The 10,360-nt window shown below is 39.9% G+C and overlaps 1 protein-coding gene across 1 annotated transcript in view; it reads right to left on the reverse strand.

The window, feature by feature from the left end:
- Herc1 (HECT and RLD domain containing E3 ubiquitin protein ligase family member 1) overlaps positions 1–4,851 on the reverse strand; it is a 191,842-nt gene extending 186,991 nt beyond the window's left edge. The window contains exon 1 of the mRNA XM_026384846.2: positions 4,745–4,851. The gene's annotated coding sequence lies outside the window, so the exon portion shown is untranslated. The remainder of the gene's footprint in view (positions 1–4,744) is intronic.
- Positions 4,852–10,360: the final 5,509 nt, after the last annotated feature.

The raw sequence follows: 10,360 nt of genomic DNA on the forward strand, positions 1-10,360 counted from the left end.
AGAGGAAAAAATACCTGTCTTACAATTTCAGATAAACTTTGTGAAACTCCATAAGTATGTCAGAGCATAGGTCTTATGAATCAATGCAATACCTCCATTAAATGCAAAAAGCTTTGCCAGGCATTAACAGCATGCACCTGGAAATTCAGCAACTCAAGACGCTGAAGTAAAAGGATCACAAGTTTGAGGTCAGCCTCAGCAACTTAGTAAGACCCTTTCTCAAAATAAAAAGAGCTGAGATACAGCTCAGTTGTAGCATGCCCCTAGGTTCAATTCCAACTACCAAAAAGTAACATAATGCCAGGCGCCTGTAATCCCAGTTACTTGGGAGGCTGGGGCAGGAGGATCTTGAGTTCAAAGCCAACCTCAGCAATAGTGAGGCACTAAGCAACTCAATGAGACCCTGTCTCTAAATAAAACACAAAATAGGGCTGGGGATGTGGCTCAGTGGTTGAGTGTCCTTGAGTTCAATCTCTGGTAAACCCCCACCAATAAAAAGTAACTTAAAGTAAAAGCAAAAAGTTTCAAATAATTAATTCTGCCTAGGCCAGAAATCGCATTCCAATCTATTTTACCTGCATATAATAATCTACATGTGCTAGGCATGGTGACACATGCCTGTAATCCCAGTAACTCAGAGGTTAAGGCAAAAGGACTATAAATTCAAGACTAGCCTCAGCAAATTAGCAAGGTCCTAAGTATATTAGCAAGCCCCTGTCGCAAAATAAAAAGGGGCTGGGGATGTGGTTCAATGGTTAAGTGTCCCTGGATTCAATCCCCAGTACCAAAATAAAATAAAAAAAATAAAAAACCACATGTACCAGTGCACTATTAGTGAATAATGCATTTTATTTTCAAACTATAAGAACCTACCACCCACAGTATTAAGTGCTCTTCCACAAGAAGCCATTGAAATGACTACAAAGTACTCTTAAAAATCACTTATTTATGGCAAGGAAAAAATAAAAGAAATTTAAAAGGATGATCACATGCAGCTCTGTTGGTGAGACTGTGGGGGTGGGGGGAATGATGCTTTTATACACTACTGGTAGGAATGCAAATTGGTATAAAACATGTGGAGAAAATTTGGGAATACTTAGCCAAACTACATGTACACTTAACTTCTGACCCATCAATCCTACTTATTTGGAATCTACCTGGAAAATATACCTCCATCAGGACAAAAATTCATACATGAAGTCATTTAGAGCAACACTGTTCATAATTACAAAATACAGGAACCAACCTAAATACCTGTACAGAGAACAGATGAATAAAATACATCTACACAGTAGAGTGGTAACAGGTATAAAAGAGAATGAAGAGTATGAAAAAAATACATCTTGCCAGGCATGGTGGCAATCACAGCGACTCAGGAGGATCTCAAGTTCAAGGCTAGCCTTAGAAACTTACTGATACCCTGTAAAAATAAATAAAAAATAAAATAAAAGGGATGGGATGTAGTTCATTATTGTACCATGTCCCTGGGTTCAATCCCCAACATAAAAAAAAACAAAACACCCACATTGAAGTACTGATACCCGAAAGAAACCAGGCACAAAAGGCCACCTATTATATTATTCTATTTACACAAAACACCCAGAGCAGGCAAATCCACACAGACAGAAAGTAGATTAGATTGGGGACATGGGAAGTGATTACTAATATTCAGAGAGTTTCTTTTGGGGATGATGAAATGTTATGGAATTAGATAGTGGTGAAAGTTGCACAACTTTGTGAATATGCTAAAAAAAAAAAAAAAACACACTGAATTGTACACTTCAGAAAGGTGAGTTTTAGCATTTTGGTGTATATCTGTAGACCCAGCTACTCTGGAGTCTTAAAGGTAGGTTTCAGTCAAAGAAAGAATTTACAAAAAAAAAAAAGGATGTTTAGAACTACCTTTGGGATGTTACAATAGGCTGGAAGATATCAAACATGAACTCATGAACTTTAATATGTAGAAATAAATAGTTCTCCCTTGGTATGCTCAGGGGATTGGTTCAGGAATTCCTCTCTCCTAACAGACACCAAAGTCCACCATTCTCAAGTCTCTAAAATAAAACAGCATAATATCTGCATATCATATCACATCTCATACACATACACACACACACACACACAAATTCTGTTTTAGATTAGCCAATATTTTGTTTTCAACATCATGATAATCTGCAGATTGTGCCTACAACAATCCATTTCATACATCTATTAAATCAAAGCATTATTTACAATAAATATTTATCTTCAATAAAGCTTGTTACCTTACATAGTTATCCAACTATAAAATTCAAAAGTTTGGCTTCACAAATTTGGATAATATAAACTTCTCCCCATACCCCAAATCACAATGTCATCATTATTGTCTTTTTAGGTTCTGAAAATGTGCATTTTTTTTTCAGTGTTGGGTATTAAACTGAGGGCCCTGAGCATACCAGACAAATGCCTTATCATTGAGCTACAACCCCCAACCCCAAAATCTTAATTTTAAAAGATCAGCTCTTCAGTGTATCTGGTCCCCCCCAACCCGTTTTTTTAATATTTAAAAAAATAAAGAGTAATTCATCATATTCTTTTGGGAAAAAATGTTTGGAACATTAGAACTATGGCACTATTTATTATGTTCATTCTCTAATAACCAATCTAGCCCAATCAACAACGCATTCTCTGAAATTCCTCTAAATCAAATGGGATTTTTCAGAGATGTTTATATTAATGAGCAAATCAAGTGACGCATTTACATTTGCTTTCTCCTCCATACACCATCAGTATGTCTGCACAGGGAGTGGAATACATGACCAGCAAATGAATGGATAAGTATCACATGCAAACAGCATGACTGGAAACTTAAGAAGCAAAGTGATAAGAACCTTAGGAAAAGCAAAATTCATAAAAGTTTAGAATTGCAAGAGGCCTTATAGTCCATTTAACCCATTCCAATGACATCAACCCCAGACAGATGACAATCTATCCTATTTTTAAAAGCCTCCAGATTTCCAACTCCCTGGATACCTTTTTCTGCCATACAATCATGTCATGTAATTTGGAGTACTATTATGACCAACTGTTCTCTGCCCTACGTAAGGTTTGTCTTTTCTCAAATAATATAACAATACATTTTAACTCACTTTCAGGATATACAAATGTGTATAAGTGCAAAATACATGTTTATATGCATGCACGTACATGCATAACCTAGGACACTTACTTTGTGTGTGGGGGGGGTGGGGGGTGTTGTTAAGGATCCAACCCAGGGTCTCACACATGCTAGACAAGCACTGTTCCACTGAGCTACATCCCTAGTCACTTTTGCTGATACAAACACAAACTATTAAAGGTACATACATAATCAAAGGTACACCCCATTCCACTCTAATCACAAAATGCACTATGAAACAGTGTCACATAATTTCATAATTTGGTCTAAAAATAACCAAAGAAAATCAATTTTATAAAACCTTAAGGCAAATTCTTCCCACTGTGATTAATCATAGCTTCTTTGCTTCCTACAAGCACTGCCCCTTTTTCAACACTCACCACAAGCAGAACTGTAAAAATACATATAATAGAAATAATTTTAACGTTTAATTTTTTAAGACCATTTGTCTAACAATCATGTGGGAAAAAGACCCAATGAGAGAGTTACCAGTGACAGGGTATAGCCAGTGATGATGGACAAGTAACCAGTTTAGTCAAGTAGGCCAAAGAAATAATTAAAACAAATAATTTTTGGAATCCATATAGAACTGGGAAGTCCTTTGAAAGGATGAGCCAAAGTACTACTTGAAAAAAAAAAAGAATAATACTGTGTCTGTTAGGAAATAACACCAAAATATTAGCCATGGAAATGTTACCGCTGGAGATGGGCTTGTTTGTTCAGATTTGTTATTCCTATTATTTGATTACTTGTCTATAATATATAATATTCAAAATATTATAGACTTTTTCTTTAATAAGGCAAATTCTGTGCCTGTTTGTCCCTGTATTTCACAGCTAAGAGAGACAGCATGTGTTTTACATAACCTCCGGGGAGAGGTAGTACCAGCTCCTGTCCTCCTCGTGTCTCCCAGGAACCTGCCACCCATGGCAGAAAAGATTTCACCATGTTCCCTGGGATAGCTCCTATCATCATCATCATCCTCATCTTATCCTGGAGAATACACAATGAGCCTTGTCTCCCCTCCTGCTAGTAAAAGCGTTAAAATTGTCATTTTATTGAGACGGAAGATTCAGAGAATAAAGGTTTACCAGATGATGAGCTGCCTCCACCCAAAGGCAGAGGCGAGGAGAAAGATACATCGTCCTCAAAAGTCAGTCGGCGACATAGGCACCAGGGTGGCGGCTCGCTTGTACCCCGACAGAGTCTGGCCACCGCCCCCCAACCCAAGACCCGGCCAGGGGAGGGGCGCTCGTTAGCGGATAAAGGGGTGAGAGAGAAGGTCAGAGACGTGACCCCTGAGGGGCCCAGGGGCTAGTACAGCAAGCCGCTTAAGGGGCGGGTCCCCTGGCCCTCTTGGACTGGCGGCTAGACTTCTAAAGCTGCGCCGGAGAAACGTGGGCGGAAGGTGGCCTTCGGGTCTGGGAGTCCGCAAAGCGCCGGGAGAGCTCCCTCAGGCCTCCGCCGGCCGCCCACCGGGGACCCCGGCAGCCCAGTTCCGCGGCGGCCCCGGAACGGCCCCAGTCAGCCTTGCCCGGCCGGCCAAGCGCACACATCCGCGGCCAGGAGGGCAAGAGGAGGCGTTACCGTATGTGGCTCCGGAGCTGGCGGGGGCGGGGTGCTGCTCCGGCGACCCGAGCCCCGCTCGCAGCGGCTGCGGTGTCCGCGTCCTTTATTTTTGCTGCAGCGGCGGCGACTTGTCAAAGGGAAAGACGTAAGAGGTGGCGGCAGCGGCAGCAGGCGAATCTCGCGGGATTTGGGCGGAACTCTCGCGCAGTCTGAAACCCTCACCCCGCCCCCAGGCCCAGAGGCGGAGGCGAGAGAGGGGAGAAAAGGGGAGTGTGAGTAGGCGGGAGCTAGGTCACCCGCTGAGGGGAAAGGGGAAGGGACCTGGGCGGCCAGGGAAGCCGGTCTGAGTTTTATGTTAGGAAACCCTATCACCGCGCAGCCCTCATCTTGGGGCAGTCGCGGAGCCCAGACAACCCCGTCTGCCCTCGGGAACCGGACTCTGCAGACGAGGAACCCTTGGGTGCATTTGACAAAAGAGCTGGAGGCCAGGCAGCGCGCCCCGTTTTCCTCTTAGTCGCCGGAGAAACTCCACCGCCTGGCGTCTGAGTGAAGCGACACGTGGAAAAGCTGGCAGCTAGGCTAGGCGGCAACACCCCTTTATCGTCGTTGTGCGCCTGGCGCTCTGTGCTCTTTATCTCCCATCACAGCCGGCCCTAGCCCTCCGGGGAGTCAAGTTCAATCCCTTGAAAGCATTTCACTTGATCTACTTCTTTCTTGTTTTTCTTGTCTTCGAGGGCTGCAGGACTGTCAAAACCCTGCAGACCGGGGGGCCCTGCGACTGTGTTTTTCTTTTCTACCAGGGAACACTGAAGTAAAATATCCTTTGGATGATTTACATCCTTGGTCGTGACCGCGAACTCAGCAATGAAATCCCGTGAGAGGAAGGACACATAGTACCTTAGCACCTAACACAGGTCTAAGTTGTCATGAAATTGTTGAATGGTGGCCCCTGTACCTTTTACTCCTAGCCTTTGATCAAATTATTCTGAGCACCAATTAACGTGTAATTGAGGATATGGGGACAAAAAATGGAGCTGGTCTCTGCCCTCTAGAGGCATAGGAGGAATACATAAATAACATACAAGAAATGTATGACACTAATGTGTGTCTGTTTGTGTAACACACATATATTAGGCAGAAGAGGGAGCCCTTAGCCATGGTTAAGTTGGATGTGTGTGTATTGTCATTGAGGCAATTTAACCCAAGAATTAAGAGCCACGAGGTTCACTTTCAGACATGGTGAGGATTCTGGAATTCCACTTACTATGGTATGACCTTGGGCTAGCAGCTTGAGCGCTCTGAACCTCATTTCCTTATCTGTTAACTTAAGATATTAGTTCTTATTATCACAGAGTTCCTCTGAGGAGTAAAATATAGTAAAACTCCTGATATATTTTAAGTATTCATTAACTGGTAAGTCCTATTATGGGTGTATCTTTTAAGTTTCTATATATAAAATGTGTATCTATTTCTGGTGAACTAGATATGAGGAAGCAAGTATGTATGGAGTGATGTCATTGTTACTAGTGCTTTATGATCTGCATGTTGTGTATGAAGCCAACTCAAGACCAGCAAGCTCTGTTGTCATCCTCGTTTCTTTTTTTGTTTGTGCTAAGGCCTTGTACATTCTAAACACAGGCTCTGCCATTAAGCTATACCTCCAGGCCCCTGTTATCCTCATTTTAACTTCTTGATATAGTCATCTAAGCCATTCACAAATATCCATGGTATTCCATTTTTCTTGAATTTATAAAACTATTGCTTTCACCCATTTTTTTCTTGAACTTATAAAATTATACTACTTTTGCCTATTTTGTTTCAATGAAAGAACTCTGCTTTAAAGATCAGTTGAAGGATTATCTCCTTTGCCCTAGCCTTAGCTTCTACGAGCAGGGTTTTTTTTTATTAATGCTCTTGTTGTTGTTTGTTTGTTTGTTTTTTGCCTCCGGGCAAAGGATAATTGAATATAGTTAAGTCCAGCTACATACAATTAAATAAAATCAGCAAGTTAGCCCTGACTACTTTCCACCCTCACTTTGACCACATCACCCTTTCTCTAAACACTCAAGCAGGGCCTGGTGATGCACACTTGTAATTCCAGCAATCTGGGAAGCTGAAACAGGAGAATTACAAGTTTGAGACCAGCAATTTAGTGAGACCCAGCTTCAAAAAATAAAAAGGGTTGGATATGTGACTCAGTGGAAGAGTATCCCTGAGTTTAATTCCCAGTACAAAAAAAAAAAAAAGCCTTTTATACTTTAATCAACATCTGCTGGAGTCCTGTTGTGAGCATCATTCTTCCAACTCTTCCACTTCTTTTTATCTAGATCTCCCCTAGAGAAAAATGTTGGAGTTAGGAGAAGTATACAGAGGAATCTCAAGACCAAGTCCTCAGTATCACAGGCCCTTGGCCTCATAATCCTCTGAGCAGTGCACTCTGACCATGCCAGTCAGTCACATCTTCCTCCCATCACATATAACATTCATCCCCATCTCATGCAACATACCAGTCCCATACCACAGCCACTAAGTCCCAGGCAAAGAAATTGGAAAATGAATAGAATAATATGTATTTTTCACCTTTCATCTGCATATAGGAAATATATGGCTCCTAAATGAAAATGATTGCTAAAATGGAAGCCAAAAGATCCAGCAGGAAAGTGTGGCGGCAGAAAAGGAGGGGTTAAAAGGACTCAGGGAATAAGTTTATTTTGCCCTTGGCACTTGATTTAGGAGACAAATAGCTCCAAAAATGGAAAAGAACTTCAGAGCAGGAATCCATGACAGAGTTCTGCTACCTCCTGAAATTGAAGCCTATTTGCCCTCGGATTACACAGGTTTTTTTTGTTTGTTTGTTTGTTTAAAAGAGAGGAGAGAATTTTTTTAAATATTTATTTTTAGTTTTCATTGGATACAACACCTTTATTTCATCTTACATAGTGCACCCCGCGCATGCAAAGTGTGTTACCGCTTGAGCCACATCCCCAGCCCCAAGTTACACAGTTTTTCTGAGCCTAGTCTCACACTTCTATTCAGGAGTGATAAATGGATTTCCTGCTTGCCTAAAGAGTATCATGAAGGGCTGGGGTTGTGGCTCAAGTGATAGAGTGCTTGCCTAGCACATGTGTGAGGCACTGGGTTCGATCCTCAGCACCACATAAAGATAAAATAAAGATATTGTATCCACCTAAAACTAAAAAGTGAATATTTTTTAAAAAAGAGTATCATGAAATTCAAATAACATATGAAAGTACTGAGTCAATTTAAAGCACTATTTAAATGTGAGGCATGCTCATTCTTTCACTTAGCAGATCTTTCTTGAATACATATTAGCCTGGACACTGTGAAAAACACTAAATGTACTATTATACAAGTTTTAATACTTTCCATCAAGGAGCTTGTGGTCTAATGGGAGGAACTAAAGAAAATAGATTATTATAATACCATGTGAAAGTGTAAATGATAAGGGGTGGAAGGACAGTTAGGAAAAGAAACAGGCAAAGAGAACTGAAAGGCTTCTTGGAGGAGGCTGAGGATAGTACACATGATGAGGATCCAGACCATTTCATGAATGATTCCTAAATCAACTCCAAAATAACTTCAACCAATTGCCCTGTTGTGGGTTGTGAATTCTGCTGTGTTCTAATAAAACTCACATCTCCTAAACCACTAGAAAAGGGTGTTTAATGTGGAATCATTATACACACCCATTAGCTTTGAAGAAAGATAGGATTAATGGAGGGAAAAATCAGTAGTATCTTAATTAGAAACATTTTGTTCTTACAGCTTGTGTTTAAAGACAAGGAAAAGAGAATGCATTCCATATCATATGCTTGGTCCCCAAGAAGTTCCCTTCAGTCAGTTACCTGATCCAGGTAAACTGCAGATCAGAGCCCAAGAGACATTTCCAAAACATGATAACAATACTTTGCTTTGTTTATGGTTTCTTTATATACTCATCCACAAAAAAGACCTTTTATGTGTGCGTGATGGTTGCATGTTAGGCAAGTACTCTACCACTGAGTTACAGCCCCAGCCTCAAAGGTTGATTTACTTTTTATTAATTTATTTTTGTGATGTTGGGATGGAACCCAAGACACTGCACATGCTAGGCAAGTGATCTCAGCTACATCCCCAGCCCAAGATAACTATTAACACTTTTATTAAAATCATGCTGTACATAAATTCCAAAAGAGTGTATCAGTCATTATTTTTCACATTTATTGAATGCCTATTTTGTATAATATACTAGAAGCATATCTATGCCATTTGGGGTCTGAAAAACCAAAGATGGAGATAAATATCTATGAAAAGAGATAAATAATAATTCTCTTTACCCCTATGATGGATTCTATCCCTCTGTATTTGTTATTGTTTATATGACTAACACTGTAGTTATGTGCCCAGCTTCTGAAATCTGTTTACACTACTCCTCCACCAGAGAAGGAAGGTATTAAGGAAGGTCAGGATATTTATTGTAACTTGATATTTATAGATCTATGATAAGTAATTTAATAGTTCTTCTTGAATACATCATCCTTTAATCAGAGTTTAGTCAGTATAGTTTTCTCTGTGTACAGATCAAATTTGAAATTGGCCAAGCCCATGGTATTAAAATAACTTTTAGAAGATAAAGACACAAAAAACATTCATCAGTACAAACAACATAATTCAAACTAAAAGAAGGTGCAGAAAAAGTAAACACTCCCAGAACTAGAACAAAGATGAGATTGCTGGGTAGAATTAGAGAGGGAGCTGACAATCAAATACAGTTTCAAATTCTGAGAATAATGTATTCTCAAAACACCAACTTCCAAGCCAAAAAAAAATATTGCCTAGAATTTTTGCTAAATGTATCTACATATGAGTACAGATTCACTATCTCCTTTTTCACTAAAGGTAACTGATCTCCCAAACAGGTTTGAAGGGAAGTGAGAATTCTAGAAATGGGACCGCAAGACTGGCAAGTAGTTCTTTTGAAAATAGAGTTTACTAACTGCAAACTTTAAAAGGTTTCTATATCAATCTGTATCCTAAATAAAATATCACACACATCAAGAAAACCCACAACTGGAGCTGAGCTCAATGGTATAGAAGTTGCTTAGCACGTGTGAGACACTGGGTTTGATCCTCAGCACCACATAAAAATAAATGAATAAAGATATGTTCATCTACAACCAAACATATTTTTAATACTTTTTTTAGTTGTTGATACACCTTTATTTTATTTATTTATATGTGGTGCTGAGAATCGAACCCAGTGCCTCACACATGCCAGGCAAGTATGCTACCACTGAGCCACAGCCACAGCCCCCAAAAATATTTTCAAAAAATAAAACTCACCACCTAGCCATTTCTCTAAGTCTATAACACAATAACCAATTTTAGAAAAATTACTAGCCATTTCTTAAGTCTATAACACAATAACCAATTTTAGAAAAATTATTTTTCCAAAGGTTTGTTAGTGTTGTTTCATCAAAACACAGTTCCTATAGTGGGAGATGAGTCTGTGTGCTGGAAATGGGTAAGGACTTGACCCTAAAAATTGTGGTTACTTTTGCTGGACTATGGGGTTTAAATGAGGTTGAAATTGATTGTTTTGTCATTTCAATCAAGATGTCCTCTAACAGTAGA

The sequence above is a fragment of the Urocitellus parryii genome, chromosome 6 (assembly GCF_045843805.1).
Source record: "Urocitellus parryii isolate mUroPar1 chromosome 6, mUroPar1.hap1, whole genome shotgun sequence".
Classification (NCBI taxonomy): Eukaryota; Metazoa; Chordata; class Mammalia; order Rodentia; family Sciuridae; genus Urocitellus; species Urocitellus parryii.